Source organism: Marmota monax, unplaced genomic scaffold (assembly GCF_021218885.2).
Source record: "Marmota monax isolate L192 unplaced genomic scaffold, Marmota_monax_Labrador192_F-V1.1 WCK01_AAM20220418_F8-fsc00033, whole genome shotgun sequence".
In the NCBI taxonomy this organism is placed as follows: domain Eukaryota; kingdom Metazoa; phylum Chordata; class Mammalia; order Rodentia; family Sciuridae; genus Marmota; species Marmota monax.
This window is the reverse complement of record NW_026694282.1, coordinates 14,060,368-14,085,177: the sequence shown is the minus strand read 5'-3', so window position 1 is coordinate 14,085,177 and position 24,810 is coordinate 14,060,368. Positions and strand designations below refer to the sequence as shown.

The 24,810-nt window shown below is 34.4% G+C and overlaps 1 protein-coding gene across 2 annotated transcripts in view; it reads left to right on the top strand.

Moving 5' to 3' along the window:
* Lingo2 (leucine rich repeat and Ig domain containing 2) overlaps window positions 1-24,810 on the top strand; it is a 1,180,912-nt gene that overhangs the window by 492,738 nt on the left and 663,364 nt on the right. For both annotated transcript variants that reach the window (XM_058586401.1, XM_058586402.1), the window contains exon 3: window positions 4,582-4,662. The gene's annotated coding sequence lies outside the window, so the exon portion shown is untranslated. The remainder of the gene's footprint in view (window positions 1-4,581; window positions 4,663-24,810) is intronic.

The window sequence follows — 24,810 nt, the reverse complement described above, 5'->3', positions numbered from 1 at the left end:
ACTTGATGTGTTCCGAGTGCTTAGGCATGTTAATTTGTCTAGTCCTCATAACCATCTCTTAAGGTATACCATTTTCTATCTTTTTTATACATAAGGGAACGGGAACACAGCAAGGATAAGCAGCTTCCCCACAGGCAAGCAGTCTGGCAGGTGTTTCCTTCAGGATTCACATATAGTAGGTCCGGGTAGAAGTCTTAGGCTCAAAACCATGATGTTATTCTGATAAACAACATGGAGAAAAAATCCAGGAAGCCATAGTAGAATATAGAAAGGGCCTTCCAACTAAAAGGAGGTATGAAGCTGAAACCTAAAGAAGGGTGGAAATGACAAGGCAGAAGTGAGGAAAGGATTGCTCTAACAAAGACAGCCAACAAGTAAGGGCCTTGAAATAGAGGGAAGCTGTCCGCACAGATGGGCACTGGTGAAGAAGAACATGGTGCTGAAAGATTGACTGTGAACACACCAGGCAGGGCCTTTTAGGTCAGGGATAAAATAGAAAGAATAAAAAAATACATAAAGCCTTTATATCCATATATATTCATGTATATATATCCATATATAATGGGAAAAAATCATGGAGATTTATGTTTCAACTGATGGTTTTAAGATAATTCTGACTGGAATGTAGAGAATGGATTGGAAAGACAATATGACAAGCAGAAAGACTATCTAGGAGACTTTGGGAGTAATCCAAGAGAAAGAGAATAGATTGTACTGCAGCCAACAGGGAAACGGTTAACAGATAGATGGATTCAGGATGCATCTGGGGAGATGAGAGAGGAGGAGGGACACAGAACAGCTCAGGACATTGGTTTCTGGATTTTTGTCTTCTTGCCTGATGTTCCCAGCGTTAGAATTAATATCAACAGTTTCTCTCAAAATCCTCTGTCAAAATGGACCTATAGTAAATGTAATTACAATAGATTTTTTTCTTTACTGTTATAATTTATTAAATGACTCTTGCATAGAATAAGACTTGAATGAATATGCATATAGGCAGTTTTAGCTAGAACTCAGGTGACTTGGGCTAAATGGAGAGAGTACTGGATGATGTAGTTGATGGTTAGGAAAGAAGGTGTGAATCCAGTGAAAATATATACCACATCTAGCTAGCTTCCCTGCTTAGTGTGCATGCTACTTGTACTTTCCAGCTGAGATGTGCAGAACCACCAAGTGCATGCAAGTTTCCTTATTTACTAATTCCCTCATATGACAGATATTTTTGGAGTACTGGTTTATTACATAGTTAGTACTCTACCAGATGTTGTGAAGATGTGGTAAACCAAATAGGCACAGCTCATGCCTTCAGAGATGGGTCTCTGTTATTTTTCACTAAACTGTTTCTACTACCTCACATATATGTCTATGGTTTGATATGTTGTGTTTAAATGTGGTTAATATGGTTAAGGATAACTTATGTGGAATTGTTATTAGAATTTCACTATCGATATCTTTAATCAGCTGTCCTATAGCAATTGCTATAGCTGAAGCTCTGGAGTATACAGATATTTTGTTTAAATCCCAGCTGTGTCATTTTCTTAATCTCTCTGAAACTGCTTTGGGATTGTGCTCTGTCTCACTGTGCTTTCACTGGGGATAAAAATAATATGTTGGGATTGGTTTGAGAATTAAGTGAGGAAATAGATGCAAAGTACTTAGAACAGTCTTGTGAATATGATTATTCATTCAGTAAATTTTATTATTTAAATGGCTATATGGTACAAAAATTGTTGTGTATGTTACATATGCAATTTAAAGAGCTACAGTTCATAGAACTATCTTTTAAGACCAAAGAAAGTATGTGGTCTACTAGCAAAATATGCAATTATAGTAGAATTTCAACTTTTTAAAAGTTCAGTCAGAATAAAAAGTTTTAACTTGATTGACCTAATAAAAAGTGAACAGTTTATTGCTATCACACTTGGGTTTTGAAAGATTAAAGCAAATAAAAATGCTGATATCCTTATCATGTACATCTCTAAGAAAGCCAAGAACAAAGGGAAATGTGTGCCACCAAAGCAATCCAGAGCAAAATCCTCATCATTCTGTTGGGAGCCATAAACCTGAGCAGTTTAAAACCAGGCAACTTAAAGTAGAATCAAAAATGTCTTATTTTATTACTGTTTTTTCTCTATTGAAAAGCCAGCAATGTGCACTCCATGCTAAAATAGGATACAGTACACTTAAAGTGCAAGATTCTCTTTTGGTATGGTTTGCAGGATTCTATAAGTGGAATATATACAGAGAATCAAACAATGCTGTCGTTATATTTTATTTGTTTTAACTTGGAAAATATGTTTTAATATTAAATTTTTTTTTATTAATAATTATCAAAATTACTCAGTGAATACATTTTTCTATCTTCTCTATCTTCCCTTATTGATCTAGTATACTGTATAACTAATATACTATATTAAACTTATAAATATGTAGCTCAATTCTTAGTATAAATTTGATTATTTTGTGACATTACGATTAAGAATTATATAGGTATGTTGTTATGTTAGAATTAAGATTGGATGAATGGCATATTCCATTTTATTTATCCTAATGAAAAAGTAATGTTGAATTAATATGTGTCCAGGAAATGTCATTTCTATTATATCAATTTGTTATAGATATATTAATTCAATCAGATTTGTGCAAAATTACCTTGTTTAAAATATCAAATATCATATTTTCTTGAACCTTCTAGCATAAATCTAAACTTTAGAATTAATGGAAAAACATGCTGTGTTGTATTTTAATAGCATCCTTTAAATAAAGGGCCAAAATAACAAATAAAAAAAGTAAATCTTTTATTTAGAACTTCACTTTTATTTAACAACCACAAAATGTTGATAAAAAAACATTTAAATCATCCAGTTCTTGTCGCCTGCACATTAATTTAATTATATCCCTCAAAATGCTAGAATGGAAGTTTCAAGAAACTAGAAAATAGATTTTGTTTAATAAGTTTCCATATACATACATATATATATAATACATGACACATTAATTTTCCATACATAATTTATACATTTAATAATATTCTAAGCAAATTAAAATTATAGATCTTAAAATTCAGATGGAAATTCTTTATCTTCTGGAAAATGCTACTTTCAGCTTAGGATTTGTATTCTGATCTATCTATCTATCCATCTATCTATGAGACAATGGTAATTATCTCCAAAGTATGACATTGTGCATGTCCTGATTATTAAATATGGGTAGATGAAAGCACCTAATACAACGCTTGTTACTGTGAGCTTTCATTAACATTGAAGGTTTAACAAAAGGAAGAGAAAAAACACATAGGAGATGTAGGCATATATATTTATGTATTTATTTATATATTTATTTACTTATTTATTTTCCATAAGTAGCTTTTAAAAACATTGGATTGGTTAATGTATTTTGTATGCACCCAGCTCTGAAAGCTTGACTTTTTATTATGGCTTCTCATAATGGAATAAGAAGATGCTCATTTATATTTGTTCTAACATGCTACATGTGCCTTGACAAAGCTATACTTCTTATTTAGGACTAAAATTTTCCCTCAATCATTTCCCTGCCCCTCTTGACCTTCTTTGGTACCAATAGCTTACAGAATTATAGAAATGGATGGGATGTGGACAAGGGAAGTAGAAAGATGTCCATGGTTCTGATTGACTGGCATTTGTGCCTGAATGTACAAGCAAGTATGTGAGACTTGGAGGGGATCAGGATGCAGAAGAGGAATGCAACACATTTCCCAATCTGCCCTAACAGTCTATTTATGGTGTACATTCAGAAGAGAAAATGGAGAGGAGAAAAATACATGTTTCTGTTATGTATCATTTTATTGCTCTTCTGGAAGTAGATGATATTTTTATAAAGAGTTACTTCCACAGATAAATGAAATAAATTACAAAAGTTGAGTTATTATGGAATTTTTACTGTATGTCCTGGATATTACTTTATTATTTTGGAAATTCTTCTTAATTTGTATCCCTTAGTTTTCCTGGAGAAGACTCACAAAATGTGAAATATGATAAGTCATCCATTAGGTAAATCACCCGTTCGATAAGCTCGTATCAACTTATAAAACAGATGATTATCATTTCCCACATTTTATGAACCTGCTACAGGAACATTATGGGATATAAAGTAAGAATTCTGCCTAACATCTTGATAAAGAAATCAACAGTAAAAACTGGGTAAGAAGCCCAAATCCTCTACTTCTTAAAACACACTGTTACTACTAGAAAAATGTTTAAGTGGTGATGCATATATAATAAGAAAGCATTTCAATTACAAATGCTTTTGTTTTCATAGTACAACAACCTTCCTCTGTAGAATAACATGAAATTGAGTGGTTTTATTTATTTTTTTTGCAGTGCTTCATAATCTAGAGTCTATTTTAGTGTTTTGGAAGTCCCAGACAGACATAATTTTCATTGCTGTGTTGTACAGTTAACAAGAACTACGATAACAGCAATACAGAGGGAGTGCTTTTTAAATGGCAGTGTGGAGTGATAATAAAAAATTCATAGTTAATCACCATCATTTTACAAAGACATAGATTGCTCTGAATATTATCTTTCACCTTTTTATTTATAGGAATTGAAGAGTGCCGCTAGAAAGCTGCATCATGAGCTGCTTGTGCTTCTGAAGTGTCCAGTGGATTTTTACTCATAAGACGTATGTGTCATATTTATTTTAATTGTATTTTGGGGACAAAATGAAATATTATTTTGTGTCTTAAAACTTACTCTCTTTACAAATAGAAGGTAGGTAATTTTATTTCATCATATTTTTCATTATGCAATCCCTTTAGTTTATGAGCCCCAAAAGGACTGGAGGAAGTTATTGGAATATTGGGAATACACTGCTGGGATTGTATTATATATGTCTATGTGAATATATTTCATACAGTCTGTATATTGTTTATATTTGGTAAATGTTACTTCTGTCCTTTAAGACACTATTTTAACATATTCAAATGTTGCACAGAATGTGTGATTGCTGAAGATATTTCTTTATTAATACTATGGCATATGTATGTGATATAGTACAGATATAGGAGATAAAAATATTATAAATTTAAATTGCAAGCTGAGTTACCTCTGAATGTCTTTCTCCCTATTAGTCTTAATGGGACTAGTAGCCTTCAGTATGATGTGTATGTGTACGTGGGTGACTTTCTTATTGTTTTTCTCCCTTTCTTGGCTTGTGGTCTTTTACTATGCATTACAGATATGAGTATGTGTAGTGTGTGTATGTGTGTGTGTGTGTTTTCAGTTGTTGGATTATATATTGAAGCAGTTCCAATCACCTTTTTTCTTCTTACAACCTAAAATTATAGAGAAAGGAATTGAATCCAGTGTTGCCTAGAAAGGTAAGGCATACCTAGTAACTTAAGAAATGTCTCACTTAATTCAAATAAAGGGAGACACATGGAACTGCATCACTAAAAACTGAAGCAGTCACATAAAATTTTCTTCTGAAAAACTACATTTTTCTTGAAAGAGAACATGCCTATTTGTAGCTAGTTTCATGAGTCTCAAATATTAGCAGCAAAGAAGGAATGACGTGCATAAATGGTCTACCCAGATTCAAATGTGAGTGCACACACAAAAATGTACACACACACACACACACACACACACACACTAGTCTATAGGAGCATATCAGGGTCCAAAGGAAACTGACACTCTCCATGCATATATCTTGAGTGAAAAAAAGAAAAAGAAATAGATTTCCAGAAGTAATGGGGAGAATTTAGATGCAAAATGCATAGAATTGGTCACATTTAAAATAAAAGCATCATTGATAAAATTTAAATCTTGAACTGCACAATGAGGCATATGGCTTCCATTTTACAGGTCTCTATTATGTTAACTTGGAGGAGATAATAGGGAAAGAATTGACTGTCATGTGAAGAAAATTAGGGAAAACTGCTAATTTGCACAGCACAAAACTGTCTGTCATTTGCAGGGCTCTTCCAATCAAAAAGAATATTTAATGGCACTTAAAATATGATAAATGTGAAATGATTTGAAGGCACTGTGAAATGTAATTGCTTCTTTGAATATTTCTTTGAATACTCTTTCATAGTTCCTTTAGTCAGTGTAAGTAATCCTGGTAAGTTAACCTCTTTTTTTCTGCTGTAAAATGTATGTGAAGTTCTACAGTCTGTCTCCTATTGTGAAACCAAGAACACTGGCCATTTTCTGATGTACCTTGACAGCATATAGGAAGGCACTGTTTTTTCTTTATCAGCTAAAAGTGAAACACACATTATTAGTTTATGAAATTATTAGAGTTTAGTTAGAAAATTGATATTTCATGTGATTTAGAAGGGGTTATTAAGTATTATCAAATCCATATGCAAATTTTTCTACATGGAGAACTTCCATTTTAACAAAAGTGTAAATGAAATGAAAAGATTGGTCCCCTATCCTCTAGTGTCTTGTTCTAACAATTAAGCTCACTTGCACATTCATTTTCAGTCCCTTCTTCCTGAAACACTGGTCCTCTTTCCTTTGTCTACACAGTCAAGTCTTTATTTGAAATGATAAGTGAGATGATAACTTTTCCCCTGTCCCAGGTACTGAGTTAATTAGTAGCCTTCAACAATGAGGAGGGGGGAGGGGAGACTATCTTTATTTCCTCAAAATCTTTGGAGGAGTTTTTAAAGCTACTCAAAAATGCTTTCCCATAATACTAGTTAAGAAATAAAAGTATTGTGAATATTGCAGAGATATTACATGATTCAAATTTAGAAGGTAATTATTGCCAATGTGACAGCCAACGTGCAATGAGAATGCAGACAGCATTAACATGCGCTTCAGAGAAGGGGTGGTAAAATAAATCAGTATTCTGAATAGAACATGCCCAAAAGCTCAGTACAAACTGAGGAAGAACATAATAGTGAATTTGAGGATTTCAAAAGACTGGGTATGGCTTATTTAGAGAAGACAAAATTTTAAAGCATTTGAGATAATGATTATTCCCTATAATTATTTTTATCAATATCAGATGAAAAGGAGGTTAGACTTTTTTTTTGTTGTTGTTGTTTTTTATAGTTGTGTCTCTAAGGGAGACCCCAGAACACTGGGATATGATGGGACCTAATGCAGTAATTTTAACATCCTTCCTTATGGGTTTAATTTAATTAAAAATTAAAATAATGAAGAAAATGAAAAATCCCATTATATCTAAAAATTTTCCCTAAATAGTTTGAGAATCCTGACTCTAGAGATGTCAGTTGGTGTTTTAGCATGGCGACTGCTTGCAGACCAGGGTTGGAAAAGATGACAGTTCTTGTCTGTCATTACTCTATTATTCCTCGGTGTTTTTTTAATACAGAGAAATAGCCTTTATACACATTATTATGTCATCAGATAGGAGGCCAAGGAGGTCCTTCAGAAATGGGATTTCAGTTTCGTCCTAACAGTTCTTTGTGTGTGTGTGGTATGTGTGGTGGAGTGCGGTACGGGAGATTTTACCCAAGAGCAATTTACCACCAAGCTCTATCCCCAGCCCTCTTTATTAATAAATTTATTTTATTTTGAGGCAGGGTCTCACTAAGTTACTTGGGACCTCCCTAAATTGTTGAGGATGGCCTCAGACTTGAATTCCTCCTGTCTCAGTCTCTGGAGCTGCTGGACTTACATGGGTGTACTGCCATGCCCATCACTGATAAGTTCTTGACTTATACCAAGCAAAGGATTTCAGGATGTCTTAAAAGAATTTCAAACCAAGATTTATTCAGGGAAGTGAGTAGATTTATTCAGAAAAGCAAGCAATAGAATGGGCTACAAACTCAAAGAGCAAAGGAGAAGGAGTACAGGGAGACATGCCTTGGGCTCTTCTTTTTTAAGAAAACTCTAAATAGTGAACATGGGAAGTAGAAGTGGGTGATGTCCACTGAGTGGGCTCAATTGTCTTCATCATGAAGCCCAGGGCAGGTCAAGGTGAACTAGTTCTTTCAGGGTCCCTAAATTAATCTCATCCAGCCAACAGATAATGTTTGAAATATACCCATAAGTCTCCAATAATATTTCCGTTGGCTTTATTTAGTCTAAAGAAAATACATAGTGTAAGTTAGCAGTGTATGTTGGTTTTTATTTATTTATTTTTGGTAGGATTTTAGGCTTGGAAGAAAATAGGCTCGGGGAGCAAAGATGAGGGTGTCCATAGAGCTTCTTAGATTTAAAGTTATAGTTTCTTTTTCCTAGCTCTGTTAGTCTCTTTTCTGTCTCTCCTTATGTTTTTCTCTCCTATTTCAATTAGATCATTTTATTTAAGACTCAGCACTATTTATGTAACTCAATACTATTTGACATTGACTTTGTTTTATGCTCCTTGTTTTCTTAATTTAAGGGGATCATTATGTAAAGAAATTTAATTTCAGGAAAAGCGATGATATGATTCTCTTTTAATTCTATCACTAACTACGATATGAACTTGAAGACAACAATTCACTGTCCTTTAGTTCATCTGCAAAATAATAGGGCAAAGTAAAATAAACCCAAGATTCTTTCCAGCTTCTAAAGTCTATTAGTTTTATCTATCTGTCCTAAGTTGTTGAAAGAAAGACAGACTTTTTCACTTATTTCACTCCCAGGTCGAGAGTTAGTATTCCTCCATCCCTACTCAATAGAGATGTCTCTTTGGCAGTTTTCATGAAGTGTCTGAGCTTAGTTTACAAGTCTGTGACCAGAGGAAATTAAAGCTACTGCTCACATCACAGAGGTTTTTTGAGGTTGATGTCAAACTAATGATTGTAAGGGAGAATGATTTAAAATAAATCATCATAAACTATATGCTTGACTCTTGCTCTCACTTTGAATTAGAGCCCAATGATTATTGAATTACCTAGGAATACATTGTTAAGTGTAGATTGAAATTAAATATTTTAAGGATACTCTATTATTTATTTATTTTTTTTAGTGATTTAGCGTTGTGACTAGGATCAGATGTTGGCTTCTCGTCAGACTTCTGTGTAAGTTATCTATAAAATCATAGTTTTTTTTTTTTTCCCCTGAGGAAGTCCTTGGCATTATTTTATAGATCCCCTTTTGTGTTCCTCTGTGTAAGTACAGTAGTAGCCTGTTCAGGAACATGTTCTGGTGAGGCATCTCAGCTTCTGAGAGTTTCCAAATGTATGTATTTTTTTAAACAATGGCTATGGCCTTAAGAGGAACAACAAGCATTTGTGGTCTGGTACTCATTCTAGAATATATACCTCAAAATCTCGGCAAGCCACCGTGGATCAGCAATGTAGTTTCAAAATACAGTTGTGAGGGAAGATTGCCCAAATGACATGAATCCTTTGCATTCATCCACTTAGCTTAAATTTTATCAATGGTTTAAGCAAGACTGTTAAAAGCTTTGTATTTACTCTGTAGAAGTGTTTGTACTGAAGCACAGCTTGAATCGATGCCATCAGCTTACATTGATTTGTGTTATAGATGCTAGAAACTCATGCTGCATTTGCTATAGTAATGCTATTCATGTCATGGCTTTCTTCATCCTTCATAAAATTTCTCCTTTGAAGAGACTATGGGATATATTTTCCTCAAATCTCAACACTCAAATGGCAGGGCTTTTTCTGAAAATAAATTAATTTTAATTTATGATTCTATTGGATTATGTAATAACTTTACTTGCATGTGTGTGGAGAGTACTAAGAAGCTCAGAACCAAATCTGATGTACATGATTGACAAGTAAATAGTCTCTAATGGCATTCATGGGAGTGAAGCATAACTGCTTTGGAATCAGTCTAGGAGTGTGTTTCATTTCTTTGCCTTGGATGTAGGGCATATTTGATCATGTTGTCACCACATATTTTTCTTTAATGCTTATGTTATGGTGTTGTGAAGATTAAACAAGATAATTATAGTATATTGGCATACATATCTGTTAAATGTTAAGAAGATCCCAAATTTTCCATCACTGGTCTTGGCCTACCAAAATAAATATGCATATTTGTATTCATTCAATAACTCTTTATTGAGCAACTATTATGTTCAATTATCACCATCTGTATGTGAGTGAACAATATACAGGATATCATTGTTATAGGGTTTATACTCTAAGGGAAGCTTCTTAATAATAAAACTATGTGAAAGGAAATCTTCAACTATGGTAATAAGAAACTGGAAGTAAAACAATTTGAGAGCCTGAGGCACTACTTTGAATTGTCAAGGAAGGACCCACTATATATATGACATTTTAAGTTGAAAAATGAATGATAAGAAGTCAACATAACTGACTATGGTGGATTATTCCTGTAATCCCAGCTACTTTGGTGGCTGAGGCAAAAGGATCACAAGTTCAAGACTAGCATCTACAATTTAGTGAGGCCCTAAGCAACTTAGTGAGATCCTATCTAAAAATAAAAATCAAAAAAGGCTGGGATATGACTCAGTGGTAAAACACCCTGGGTTAAATTCCCAGTACCAAAAAAAGAAAAAGTCAATATCTGCAATATTTGTGTATGCTAAGTCATTTTTTCATCACTATAACCAAAAATACTAGGCAAGAACAACACTTAGATTAGGAAATTTTATTTGGAGCTCATAATAATTCAGAGGTTCATTCCATGACTAGCCATTTCCATTGCTCTGTGCCTGAGGTGAAGCAAAGTATCATGGTGGGAGTGGGTGGCAGAGAAAAGATGCTCAGTTCACAGCAGCTGGGAAGCAGAGGGTGAGTGGGAGAGAGCGAGCATAAAAGGAGTCAGGGTCAAAATATAATCCCCAAGGGTATACTCCCAGGGACCCACTTCCTCCAACCATGCCCCACCTGCCTGGATTCATCACCTAGTTGTCCACTCAAGTTATTAATCCATGAGATTGTTTAATCCACTGATGAGGTTACATCTCTCATAATCTAATGATTTCATTTGTGACCATTCCTGCATTGCCACATGACTTTTTTTTTTTTTTTTTTTTGCAGGGAGGCGGGTGGTACCTGGGATTGAACTCAGGGCACTTGACCACGGAGCCACATCCTCAGCCCTATTTTTGTATTTTATTTAGAGACGACAGGTTCTACTGAGTTGCTTAGCACCTCACTTTTTTTTTTACCCTGAGGCTGGCTTTGAACTCACGATCCTCCTACCTCAGCCTCCTGAGCCCCTGGGATTATAAGCGTATTCCACTGTGTCCAGTTTACTACATTTTTGGGGGGATATTTTATATACAAACCATAACACTGTGCAGTATCTGTAGGAAGAGTTTTCAGGGAGAAGGAAAATCTAATCTCCAAGAAGAGGAGACAAGAATCATATATTGCCAAGATGCCAGGGTGCTGTGATATTCCCATCCAGTGAAAGTTCATCTACAGGAAAGTGGCTCTATTCTTCCTTTCTTATAAACTTGAAGTGCAGGTCCCTCCCACCTGGAGGAGCTGAGTGATCTTTCTTTTTTTAAACACACTCTTCTACTTTTAGCCTTGGTGTCTAGATGGAAAACTAACCAAGGACTTACTCTCTAGGCTATTCTCTCTATTTTCCTTGAAGGCATTGAATCTAATCAAAGTAAAATTTACAGTTTGAACCTAACCTAGGAGTGGGTGTACAGGTCTCTCAGACTTCTAATCCAGACCCTGGTTTCCAAGTCAGTGTATCACATCTCTCTGTATTCACATTTAGGCCTAAAGGGAGAGTTTAAGAAATTGAATTTTTCCCTCCTTTATCATTGTCTCTTATAGATAGCTTCCTCAGAAATTATACACTACTGTGGTCTGAGGAAGGAGCCCCAATATTCACTATTCCCCTAGAGGTCAATCTTACACGATTTTGAGTAGGTACACATTTAATCTCTAGCATTATTGTATCTGTTTTAAATTATTTTCTTATTTTTATCCTGTTTCAAAAACAACTTAGTAAGCCATTTGTAAATCCTTTTAGCAATAAGGCAGACCACAATATGCTCTCTTAGTATAAACATTTAATCCTTGCTCCTATTTATTTACTGTCCCATAGAACCCACTGATAGCATTTTCAGTCTGTATGCACATTACTGCCTCATCAGTCTTAATAAGGGACTTGAATTCCTCAGGTCTCCTTACACTCACCAATTCAGGTCTGATTTGAAGTTGATTATTAGAGCAATGGGGGCCTACCTTTTGTGTTTCCATATGCATTTCATGAGCATGAAACTAGATTTTTGATTCTTTTATGACTTAGCAATTATCTTCACTGCACAACAGAGACAAGAGAGGAGGTAAAATTTAAAATTACTTTTTATAATATTTCATGTGCTCTTTGTATACCACTTATATTTTCAGTGATCAATGATTTATTGAAAGAAGGCAACATTATTATATAGAGATATTTTAAAGACATGAGGTAGAAGGGTTTTTTTCCCCCAATTTTTGGTTTGCATCCTTTCCAGGGCCCTCCCAGCATTCTGCTCATGGTCAGAGTTGAATTGCATTGATTTAGGTTTGTGTCATTCCTACAGGGCATGCAGGACAGGTAATCAAAATACAACTGCACCCTGACAGGCTGGCAGTATGTTCTTTCACCAGAAAAGAAGCTTGAAGTGAATTTAGGTGACTTTTTTTTTTCTTGATCTGACAGATACAATTCCTGACCTATATTTATATCTATATCTTCCCAGTTGCAGAAAATACTAGGAAAAAAAACTAGTAAATCTCTTATGAATCCTTGCACTCTTATCCTTGATATGTGAAACTTTGTTCATATTCTTGTACTATAGCTCTGTAAAAGTTGAGTTGACCCTAGAAAAGGCATAGTTTAGTCATTTAGAATACTGGAGATCAAAGTCTTAGTCTGCTGAGGGATTGGAAGTTTAAATGGTTATGGATCTCTGGGGAAATAGGAAGACATATTATTGTGTTAATATTCATTTGGTAACCTGTGTAATTCTTGCTGTGTGACAGACAATGTTTTAAGCATGTAACAATATTTATGTAATTAATCCCTATTATAGCTCCTTTCAGCAGATTAAAAAAAATATGGAAGAAGGATTAGTGATTTACCCAACCAAGATCACATGAGTGATTAAATGTGGTCAATATTTACATGACTCTGGGAAACCTATTTGCATTATGTTGCATATAAGAATGCATTTACATAAAGAGGCCAACAATATAAGAATGTTTCTTGAGAACACAGAGGCAGCAATGACAGTGATGTTGTCTTAGCAGTACTGAAAATGGTCCTTTCTATGTGCTCTTCAAAGTCTCCCATCACTTGGCAGTTATGTGAGGAGTAACTTTAGAGATGGGAAAAAAGTTGATGAATAGGAACTTTTTAAGCCTGCATAAGAAATCCTTAGAGGGAGTAATAAAAAAGCATCAGTTCCTTTTACTTGCAGGCTAAATAATTTTGCCATCCCATCTAAATTTTCCCCTCAGACAGGGGTATAAGTAAGATTAATCTCAGCAGGACTCTGGTAAACCTATTTGCATCTGGCTCCCTCTGGATTCTGATTACATTTTGCCCTACTGTTGTGTGACACCTAGCATCCTTGGGATCTCTTTATGACTCTGAGTGCATGCTCCACAAGTAATTTACAGCAGCATTAACAGAGTTCAACACCTAATTAATTTACCAATCAGCTGTCAGAGCCTGTGATCTTTTCCTAGTTCACTGTTGAGTTCCCTGTGGGAGAATCAGTATTCTCCAAGTGTCATTTCCATTATGCTGCGTGTGGTGTTAGAGCAGAGTACTAAGTTATGCTGCTTGTTCATGGAAAATATGCCATCCTCATGAGTGCCTTGATGACTTTGTTAAAAATACCTTCTGCCACCCCTGCTCTCTCGTTCTCATGAACACTGTGGCCCCACAGTGCAGCAAGGCTTTTACCACACCACAAATTAAAAGAAGGAAAATCAGCATATCTCAGTTTCATACCTTTTGCATTTTTCATCAACTTTTTCTATTTTATCCTTAAGAAATTTTATTCCAATTGGATTATGAAAAAAAATTAAAATTTATCTTCTCAGATTTGATAATTTTGAAGACTTTTGCATCTCCAATTTTCCAAAACGGGACATTTTACACACAATAGAAATATTCTTGGCTACTACATGTTTCATAGATTTACAAAAATAAATCAGGTAAACATGTTTTAATGAGCGCTTTCAGAAAAAAAGTATGCATAGGAGGGCAAGAAATAGTGCTTGTAGAATCAGTTTCTTTAGAATTGATATCTGCTGTAATGATTGTACGATTAAAATTTTGGATTAAGAAACAGTACCAAAACCCCACTTGTTTAGTTCAACAATCATTTGACTTTTTCTTTTAGGTCTGTGGTCAATGAGCAGGTAGTTTTGGTGAGCCGAGGCTACACTGATTTTAGCTGAGTTTGATCAGGCATGGAGGTCAGCTTGGGTAGGCCAGGACAGGTTAGTCTAGGAAAGTTTCAGTTATGTGTAATTTTCTCACTAAAGCAACAGGAATGACTGAGCCACATGACTCTCCTCACCCAGTGAATTACCTTGAGCATATTCACATAGTGAATGGCAGTAGTGACATTTCTAGACAAAGAATGCAAGCAGTGAAGACCTCTCTAGGCCAGTGTTAGGACTGACCCAAGGTTACCTTTGTTGCATTCTATTGGCTAAAACATGCTGCAAGGTCAGCCCAGGAACAGAGAGTGAATAAATGGACTCTACTTCATTTGGAAAGCCACAAAGTAATACTAAAATCAGACTGGATAATGAAAGTGGGGAGTGAGAAATTAGGACATTTTTGCAATCCACCATAATTAAGTGCTTGGTGGAGCTGGGTGGTATTCTAGTCCTGACCCAGGTTTAGTACTGGCATTGTTCCATTTGGACTGGTTCTACTCAGGAACATCTCTCCTCAATATGGTCGCACAACATGGCCTCAGTACAGAGATACAATCCATCCATTCAAAATATTTTTTTCTGATATTTCCTTTTATTGTTCTTATTGAATATTGAGAAATATGAAAAGAATTCAATGTGCAGTGTGTGAATAAGTGTAAAATGTAGAACAATTATGTCTTCCATATAGTATAAGAAAAAATATATATAGCCTGATAACTTATATATTCCTCCCTGCTCCAATTCCTTTGCCTGCTTTCCCAGAGATAACCTGCCTTCTGTATTTTATTATTCTTTTGCCTTTCATATATATGTGTAGTTATTGTAGAGTGTGTATATAGCCTGCAAATTTTTTAAATATCCAGTAATGGAATCATACTGCATCTGCCAGAGTCAGCCACTGCTTTGAATTTTGTGAAGTGTTTAATTTGTTTACATTTATAACAATTCATAGCACAGTAATTAGGCAAGAAAAAGAATCAATAAAGCACTTTATTTCTACCATCTTCTATTTGCTGAAGTGAGTTACTAAGTACAGGCCTCATTCAGAGGAATGAGAATCAGGCTCTACCTGTGGTGAACAGGCATGTCAATGATTTGTGATCATTGACATTTGATGTCATACAGATTTTGCCCCTTTGCCAGTAACATATTCAATAATAATATAAGGTATAAGATCACGGATCTCTTAAGTTTCCTTTAATCTCGAATTCCTTTTTGATACATGACATTGACATATCCAAACTGTTGAATTGTTCTGAAGATTGTCCTACAATTTGGATAAGTATGATGTTTCTTCACAAGTAGATTTGGTTGGGGCTGGGCCTGGTACAACACATCCATAAGCTCAGCGATTAGAAGGTTGGAGAGGAGGATCACAAATTCCAGGCCAGTCTTGGTAACTTAGTGAGACACTGACTCAAAGATTAAAAGACAAAAACAAATTCAATTCTACATTTTGTTAAAAATATTTCAAAGGTAATATTCTCATTTCATCATATAAGGAAGCCCAAGGTGTCTACTTTGTTCTTACTAGTAGAATTATTTGCAGTTATTTGGTTAAGTAGATGACTTCTGGTTCTTTACTATGTAATTACTATCTTTTTTCTTTGTAATTAAGATGATGTTTTTGAAATATTATCTTTTTATCGATTGTAACCAATAAGATACTATATGACTCTGAGCATATTCTGTTATTCATTGAGATTTAAACTACTTGCTTTAGAATAAATATTTGTGAATTTCTTTCCAGATAATTAATGCATTTTGAAAGCATGTTTCATTTTATATTTTAATATTTTACCTGTGCTTAATATGGTCTTCATTGTGAGGGTCAGGTAGGATATCTGTGTCCAGAACCCAAAGTAATGATTCTACATTGACACCCATTTTTGTAGCCTGCATTAAATTACTTTCCTGCCTCTCATAACTATGGCTTTGTGTTTGCTAATTACTTTTTAAAATTTGAGCATACTGACCTCTAATTATTTATATATTTTGGCTCCTCATATTATCTTAAGCACCATATGATAAGAGCTAATAGTGCATTTTAAACTTTCTTCTAATGATAACTCTGAAAGTTGGATACCCTTGAGAGATGGCATTTTCACAAGGGGGAAAAAAAAAGACCTAAGGATTTCATGGCTGATAATTGCCGTGGTTGCTAAAATATGATATTCTAGATATATTTACAAAGTATAAACTCATTTAATCTTCCCAGAGTTTTATGATTGGATGATATTATCCCAATTTTACTGACTACAGAGCTAGTAATGGTAAAGCTGTTTGCCAAATCTGACTGTCTCCACAAGTTGTATACTTAACTATTGTGCCTCACTGTTACAAAAAACACTGCCTCTGAAAAGCTGTGAGGTGACTGGAAACCGCTTATTAATGTGAAATCACTGAGGAATGGGAGGCTAGAGTTAGGAGAGAACATCCAAATCATTCATTTACTTCTCAGATTATTTCCAATTTAGGAATAAAGTTGAAGCAAAATTTAGGTCCCCTGATTCACAGCCACTCAAGTTTATTTTCAATCCTATCAGACTGTAAATGTCTGGTATAATGAAAATAAATACTCTGCACTCAATTATTTCACCAGGGAAAATATATGACTCTACATTGTCAGTTTGTAAACTTAGATTCTAAAAATATGCTAGGTATGCCATACATTAATTAAACACGGATTGCTTTTGCTTGCCATTTTTGAATGTAAAAGGGCTTTGGGGGACTAATTTGTATGACCCATGCATTTTTGCACAGATAATCTGGTTAGTTCAAACTTTTTCTCTTGTCCTAAGCAAATATATTATACATAATTTCTCTACTCATTTATTTCAAAGTAATCCTTGTAAGGGCAATTTGTGCACAAACTTTGAAAGAAGTCTTTCCTAATCAGTTATCAAGTAAAGGACAAACCATTATATACATATTCCTTAAGTAAAGCACTCATATTTTTTTTCTTGTTTAGTGTTAGCATGAGATACAGATAAACTTACCAGTGTAACTGGAAGTGTACAAGGACATAGCCTCTTTGATGTTTATGGATTAATGATCATTATCATCATTAAGTATTGCTTCATAATGCATAGATTGTTTTAAAATACTACCTGAGGAATATCCATATTTAATAGCTTCCCTGGGATGTTTAGAAAAGAGTAATGTTCAAAATCTTTTGTTGTTGTTAGTGTTCTGTGTTCTCATTGATAAATTCAGTCTAGAATATTCTTTGCATAGTTCTCTCATCCTTAGATTTCTGGTGGTTTTTGTGTATTGTCCTCAGGGTATATTCTCTTCAGGTACACTTGTGCTACAAACAGTTCAATGTAAGATAAGTATCTATTAAATGCCTACAGCGTGCAGACCACCAAATAGGATTCCAGAAAAGCCATAATTCTATAAAAAATGAACCTTTTGACTCATTAAGTGTGTTAATGCCAGTGATTTTTCTAGTTATATGAATTATCATAGAATAATGACTTGCTTGCACCTCCATATAACTGGGAGAATAAAACCTGTACTCTGCTGTCAGTCTTTTACTTCATCTTCTTCCACATTTCTCCTTACCCCCTTCTCTGATTCCCCTCATTCTGGCTCATTACAATCATGACTTATCCTATGTTGTACCATCTCTGTATTTTTTTTCCCTCCCCTTTACTCTTATTTCAAATGCCCCTTCTCGGAGTCAACTTAATCCCCTCTCTCCTCCATAGGACATTCAACTTCCTAGCTAGAATTATTCATTCTCTACCATTCTTTGGATCTGTGTTGTTGTCCTTGTTGTTTAAATTGCTGTTGCATACTAATGTATTTTGCAGTACTGTTTACAATTCTACCTCTATCAGAGAAGGTGAATAGTGAAGTTAGAAAATCAAATCATGACTCAGCTATTTGTCTACCTAGATTGCCTTGGATAAGCTTCTTTTCCCTCTTTTATAAAAGGTGGGATAAATAAAAACATTTCCCTTAGAGCAAATATTTCATTTATTTCCCTTTAGCATGTGACCCTGATGGATGAATTACTAAATGGGTACGTCCTGTGCTCTGAAGAATAAAAAGGGAGAATGAATCAACCAGAAAAGCAATAAGTTAGAAACATTAATAACAGACATTGATCACTGGTCAAATTTCAGCTCTAATACTCATTGCGAAACTGTGAAGATAAAGATACACTTGGATTAGACTCTCTTGTTTTTTTTATGTTGATTTCCTATGTTTATTTTTTCTCCTCAGCATCACATCTCCTACTAACAGCAAAGTCATATTCAAAGAGCAAATAAATCTTAGAACCATGAGTATTTAGTCAGGACAATGGTGGTTGTTTATGGATTGACTGAATTTTTGGCATTCTGTGATGGAAATATCTAGTGCTGCCACCTATTCAATTTCCCACTACTTTCAAGCAACTAGAGGGATATAGTTCATCCACTCACTGTTGGGTTGGGCTTTGTGGCTATTATGACCACTAGAACCTAAGCAGTGAGTGGATTGCAAGGTCCTCCAGTGTTGTTTCTCCTTTCCAAGATGACTGCAGAGAACCCTTCTCTAGGTGGTACCATCTCACAAGCTTGTGGAATCTTCATCTGCCTGGAAATCCTGATAATGCATGAAAGAATCTCACATGGGATTTTCACATGATACATGCACTATTACTGTGAAATAAACTTCCTCTTTGTTAGGATATTGAAATTTGGGATGTGTGCGTGTGAGCGTATGTGTGTTTAATTTTATTAACAATACCCCAATACATATTACCCCACAGGGGTTGATAAACATCTTTGAATCAAATAATTAGACCCCTTCTTAACATTAAGTGATTCTGATGTTAATTAAAAGTTGTATACATTAATAAATTTTATCTTATTTTAGCTATATACTTTTATCAATTAATTATCATATTTTCCCTATATTCAGTGTATATTCTAACATTGATTCTCCAGGCTTCAGATTTAATATATCTCTGTGAGACTTTTGCCCTTAAATCTGATGTTCTATGATTATTTCACAAGGATTTTGTGAGTGAATTAACAATGAATCAACCTTTCATTTCCCCTCCTTTCTACTCTTTCATAAATTGACATCTTTAATCTGTTTGAGCCTCTATATCTTTCCTTGTATTTTTTTTCCCTGTTGTTTCAGGAACATGGCTTACTAGATAAATCGTAAAATAATACCAAACTTACTGCTTAAAGAATCAGATACAATTTGTGTTCTATAATTCTGTTAGTTCTATAAGAAGTAACAACACATGATTTTGGAGGAATACTCCTCTCATCAGTTGAGAATAACTGTCCATTGTTCAATTAAATAGAAAGGAATTATATAAACTAGAAATCCAGGGATCTGCTCTATCTCTGTAGTAGCCTGTTATTTTGTGAGTCTCAGGAGCAGTGAGAGCCTTACTCTAGGCTGGTGGAAGCTATTAAAAACCAAACAAACAAACAAAACTTTAGTTTGGGTTTAAGCAGTATCAAGCTTCATTGTGATCACATTTCTAAATGTTTAGAAAATTTAATTCCAAGAGTTGGTGTTTTATAAATAAAGGGAAAGTCACAAATATGGTATATAAAAATATATTAACTTCACATAATTCAGTCAATTATTATTAAATACCCATGTCTTAAATAATATTTGCCTAGTTGGGACTGGGAGGTTAAAAGCTTAAAATACACTGATAAACCATGTCCCTTTGCTTATATATTAGTAGAGAAAAAGGACATATGCAGATATTATTATCATGTAAGTAAAGCTCTGATATCTTAGGAACAAAGTTCTATGACAAAAAAAAAATATATAAGTTTATCCAAAAAGAAAATTAAGTTGAAATTCAGGTAATTGTGCATGGATTAGATAGCCAGGGAAGACTGAATTTTTACACAAATAAATAAAGACGTTGAAGAGTACATTATGACCCAAAACCATAGTATAAGAAAAAAATCACTAGATATGGTAAGGGGAATTGTTAGAGATTGGAGAGGCTGAAGAATTAAATGAATATATCTGTGTAGAGATGGATGAATCCAAAAATAGAAATTAAAATCTTTTCAGAGTATGTAATATATGAATTTGCTTTGAATGCTATAAAAATGGGGGGCCATTTCAGATTTTATAGCAGAAAAATAAAATAATACTGAAAACTTTCAAATTTTTTGAAAATAATAAATTTTACAAAAACATAATGCACTAATATTATAGAAATTAGCACTAGACTTACATCTCTCTACCAGTTTAATTTTGAGTCAGGAAGTGTTGAGTGGAAATTGCTGAATTGGATCAACCTCTCAGAGACTTCTGATGATCATGGTTTATGCTTCATGAAACTTATTTGCTGGTTTCTTTTTTTTGCTTTTATTAATGGTGAGCATGATGATGGTGCAGGATAGCATCAGTAGAGGTTGTCAGAGAGAGTCTGTAAGAGAGAGAATCAGACATGCACCAAGCAAGGGATAGTTTTTCCAACTCTACTGATCAGGTGACCCTGGATAAATCAGTTTCTATGCCTATAAAATCCCTGTCCTGTTCGGGAAATGTTATTTCAATGTACCTTGTGTGAGTGAGTTGGACCATCAAGACATTGTGATAAAGCTGTTAAAAACTATGGAAGGACAGAATTATAATAGTTTTAAAGAATTTAATTGGTTTCATTTTAATTAAATTTACACATTTACTTACTTACTTAATTTTTTTTAAGTACTGGTGATTGAACCTTGGGTACTTTACCACTGAGCTACATCCTACCCCTTTTTACTTTTATAATTGAGACAGAGTCTTGCTAAATTACCCAGGCTGTTCTTGAATTTGCAATTCCCTTGCCATAGCCTCTTGAGTAACTGGGATTAATGTATGGACCATCACACCCAGCTTGATTGGCTTTGTGTTTGATTAGAGCAACACTTTTCTCCATGAACCAGAATAAATGTTTAGATGAGTCAAACAGAAGAGAATATTTTTATAGACAGAAAAGAGCTGAAGAAAATAGAAAGAAGAAAACCCACAAAAAAAAGTTTGGTTATTTCAAAGTTATGTGCCTTTTAAGGTGAAGGTAAGGAAACAGAATAATGACAAAATAACTGATTAACATCAGGTTACTTTACTTGCATAAATATTAAGGCAAAGGGAACTTCATTATTATGCCAACTGAAACTGGCCTGTTTGGGAAAGTTGCTGTTATCCCAACAATCCTGATTTCTCTGCAGGTCAGATAAATATCCTATTTCAGCTGTGCAACTATAGCTTTGACCTGAATTACCCCATTTTTATTTTATTCTTGTCTGCTGAGACCTATAGCAGGGGCTTAGTTCCAAACTATGACTTCCTGTCATTTCTATGTAATAAAACCAAAGTCAGAGTGGCCCTCTTCTGTACTAATCCATGATTTTCAAATACTTCCCTTGTTATTAGAGCCTTTAAATTGGACTGATATGTGAAAAAAGGTGGAGGAACTGTTATTCGCCTTCTTTGAACTCAGTGACAGTGACCACCATGGGTAATAAACATGTAACTGCCATTTACAAACTATGTTTATGTGCCAGTTGGTTTGTGTGTTTTGCTTTTTTTGAGGCCATGCAGAAGAGGCTCATTGAATAGACATAAGTAGAGAGAAGAATATAGCCAGTAGAAGGAAAATGTCAATGAAACAGGAATTTTAGCAGGAAACAGGACTGCAAAACTATAACAGAAGCGCAAAGAAGTTGCAAAAAATTTGGAAAAATCATTGATCCCTTCACAAGGCTATGGCTAATGAAGGAACCAATATAAGTCTCAAAGTACAGGATAACCTCAGCTGAAGTAAGTATTTCATTCTGCCTGGAGAAACCACAATTGCTAGAGGATGAGAACAGGAAGTAGTCAGGCCCCAATGTCATGGAAGAACTTGGAGATGCTGGCATTAATATACAAACATTGTTGGCTGAGCCCTCTGAATGACAGGCTAAAGAGTAACATGCCCTGCCCTCTCAGTTAGGAAAGGGCAGATGAGCTATAGACTTATTTATCTCTTTCATCTCAGTCTTGGTTTATCTGTTTTGCTCCTCCCCACAATTTTCTCTTCTCTCTGATTTCCAATCCAGTGGTTAGTTTACACCTTTTATAATTTCTTTTTTTATTTTCCCAATCTCCAGAACTCTCCTAAGCTTTAAGAGTTTTTTTTTTTTAAATCTAGCTTCATATTCTATAGAAATTGAGGGAGAATGAAAGAAAAAATACTTTAAATTATTTTTTAATAATTTTAGGGATACTATATGATTTAGGATTTTTTGACCTATGTATGCATTCTTTTTTTTTTTCTGAGAAAAACATTTTCAACATTGTTAGGAGAAAGCATAACACTATAATCTTTAGATTGACACCACCTACATTAGAGAATAAGTTAGTTGTGAAAAGTTAGTTAACATACAAAACTTCAGTTTCTTCCTATATAAACTAGCATCCACATCTGAGATCATTGTGAGGATTTAGTGAAGCAGTATATTGAAGTAGAAGCAACTTTGTTGAGACATGCCAGTCATTACCATGGTTGCCACTTTTACTACTATTGCCATTATGTTTGAAAGCTGTTATCACTCTTCCATCTTAAAGGATTCCCATTGTCTTTGGGTGTGCCTTTTAGCATAACAATTATGGTTGCTGGCACTTAAACATACTACAAAAATATATGTGCTTTGCTTTGACTGAAAACATTGACATTTAAGTTGAAAAAGTTTAGAGCCATGAACTTTACTACATCAAAGAGTGTGTTTGTTTGATTGCTGTTTTGTGAAGTAGGACACAATTGAGCTAAGATATCAATTACTTCAAGTCTTAAGAGTATCTGAAGAGAGAGCCTGGATTAGATAGTGCCCCCAAAGTTTCCTCTGGTTGCAAGCAGTCTTATCTCTTTACTGGCCAGTTTCTAGACATGGTATGATGTGAAAGTCAAGAGACATTGATTTAATGGAATTACACCAACAGAAGATGAATTTTAGTAGATTCTTTATATATAACTAGGATGTATAAACACACATATACACATGCACACACACTTTCTTCAAGAATGTTCATTATTTTCTTTTTCTAACTGAGGAATGACTGAAGGAGTAGCTCTGGATTCAGGGCACCAGGATTTAGAGGATCTCAACTTTATACTTTACTGTAAGAATGAAGGGAGTTACTTTCCTTTAATTTTTAAGACATGATTCGATATGAAAATTCAAACAAAAACATTTTAGATAATTATTAGTTGCCTCCAATAGAATAGTTAAGTGTTAATTACTGTACTTAATGCACAAATAATAGCATGTTCCAGATGTTCACTGGGCTCACTACATTACATGAGCTGCTTAATAAGTGTTCCTTACATGAATATCCATACCTTATAAAGATGCATTAGCCTTTTCTTGGAGAAATGAGACAAGTGGACAATATATAAGGTAAGGGTTTAAGTTTTACTAAAGCAAATTTAGTGAAAATAATCATCCTGGAAAGAGTCTATGCTCTTTCATAAAATAACTGGGGCAATTGTAGAAGCAGAATTCTAAGCCAATTGGAATATATAATATGTTTTTTGCAAAGCATAATCTGGACCGATTTGTTGTAAAGTGCCTTAGCCTTCTTAGAGACACTATTCTGTCCATATTGACATATGGAAATTGCAAGTCACTGTCATCCTGCAGTGGAACTGTGCGGGAAAAATCACTGAGTGCTTTACAAATTATCCAGGATGCTATTCACTGTGTTTTGTGCTAATGTATCGCGCATCATATTTCCACTATTATGTAGCCCTGTTTAGGATACAGGCATCTACATCTTGCTCTCACTTTATTTAAATATTCTTCTAGGGTAAATTAACCATAAGCTATCTAGAGTGTAAAAAGAAAGAAAAAGAAATAACTTCATAGAGAGTTATTGTCAATAGAAGGTGACACAGGCTGAAGTAATAATAAAAGTTAAATGGAGAATAAATCAAGTTAATGTATACTATAATCTCAAACACTGTGGAAGGTGGAAGGTTTGGTTTATTGTGATGTTAAGAGAAGCAAGCACAATCTTGAAAGGCTAGTTATTTATGAATTCCTGAAGGGCAAACTAACCTTTACATAAATGTAACCTACCGAGAAACTAAGATGAGATTTTAGTACATCTGTGTAATTTTCTTTGTAATAATGGTATAAAAATCCACATTTTTAAGAAAAATATATATACAACCATAGTTTGAGAAACAAAATATGTCATTTTTTACTATTGGGAGCTAGTAGAAAATAAGGTACATTACAAAGCATTATATATAAAGCCATATGCTGAGACGGAAAACAATTCCAAATCATTGATACTGATTGTGTCAGTCACTCACAAAAACTCACTGAATAGTATAACTGTCAGTGCATCTGTTAAAGCTCAAACAAGGAACTTATAGGTAAATAAAATGATATATTATTTTACTCAGTGGGGAGTAAACATGAGGAAACTATTATCGTAAGAGTTATAGTAGCCACAGTAAGTTATGGGAAGTGAGAGGTACTTAGGGCCTACCCACT